Here is a 1,578-nt window from a genome sequence, read left to right as displayed (position 1 = left end):
GGAGGCTCTCCGCCCCCTCCCTCCCCTGGGCCCTCCTGAGACCCCCTTCCCCTGCCCCCCATTCGCCCTCCCAAGCCGTGTCCCCATTAGTCTCTGGCCGCCCGGCCTCATCCCTCCCAAGGTCCTCTCCGCCTTTTCCTCTGCGAATCCTCTCCTCCTGGGCCTCGGCGGTTCCAGGCCGCCTCCCTTCGGACCCTCTCGCCTTCCGCGGAGATTCCCTTGTCACCGCTAGGCAGGTGCTGGGACGGGCAGCCCGACCAATGGGGATGGCGGGAGCGGCTCCCGGGAAAGCTAGGGGGAGGGGTGCAGAACTATTCGACTGGTGGACAAGGTCAGGTTTCTGCCTTTTTCCCCCCACAAACGCCGTCTCTCTCTCAGCGTAGACATGAAGATATGGAGCGTTTTTAGGGATTCTTTGTACTTTGCATCGGCATAACTCTGGGTACACTTGCGCATTCCTCAAAAATGTACTCTCCAAGTTATACGAGGGCTCAATGAATGAATTATTCTCTAGGGACGGTCCTTTAGTCGAGAGGATTATTGTTACCCGAAAACCTGCTTTCCCCGGTCTTTTTAAGCATTCTTTATTCCGTAGCTACCGGGTAATTGATTTATAAGTAACGACAGGCACGCAGGAGACCCAGCGCACACACATACACATGAGACCCTGCACCTTTTGAAGATCTAATGGAGGAGAAGTGCCTTCTGTTCCCGGCCTTGGGGACAGGACAGCAGAGACTTTTGATAACACTGTGCAAGTCCCATGACTCCGTTGGTAGGACTGAAAGAAGAGAGTGGGCTGGCGGGGCTGGGCTGCTGGTTTTCAAGCACATACACTGGTTAAAGCGTTGCCGTTGCTGTTTTGAAGCGTTCTGTTCTGAGCCCCACTCCCTTCTAGAGAAGCCCCTTCAGGTCCCTGCCACATTCTCCCAAGGAAGGAAGGACCCTCTTCTGTAGTGTGTTTTGCTGTTCGTTGAAATCTGCGTTCACCTGCTGTTTGGAGAAATCTTCCTTTAGAATCAGAAGTTGGGAGTAAACATAGCCAGCTTACTTTTTGATTTGCAGTTGTGAATTTTAATCTTTAAAATAACTATGTCTTTTTTTTTTTTTCTTTTGAGAGAGAGAAACATCTCTCGAGGGCCCCGACTGGGGATGGAAGGGGTAACTGAGGTATATGTCCTGACCAAATCCATCCCATTGGTGAATGGGATGACGCTCAAACCAACTGAGCCACACTGGCCAGGGCTATAACCATATCTTAATCTGTATTTTGCATGGACTTCCTTGACAAAGTTCAGGAAGGTGTTATTTAACATGATTCATGCTGATGTATTTGGAAAAGCAAGGTAGGAAAAGGGCGTAGATGATCTGCTTAAAAACTGATCCTGAACTGTATCATCAAATGGTTTTATAGTATATTCATTTTTTTCTTTTCTATAATATATTCATTTTAACACTAATTTTTAAAAAGCAAAAATCCCAAGTTTGATTAGTTTTAAACATAGGGAACAGTTACATATAATCAATCTGTAAAACACCTAATAGGAATACTATACATATATAAAATATATTGTCAGC

This window comes from Myotis brandtii, unplaced genomic scaffold, assembly GCF_000412655.1.
Source record: "Myotis brandtii unplaced genomic scaffold, ASM41265v1 scaffold523, whole genome shotgun sequence".
Classification (NCBI taxonomy): domain Eukaryota; kingdom Metazoa; phylum Chordata; class Mammalia; order Chiroptera; family Vespertilionidae; genus Myotis; species Myotis brandtii.
The sequence above is the reverse complement of the archived record's forward strand: the minus strand, read 5'-3'. Positions refer to the sequence as shown.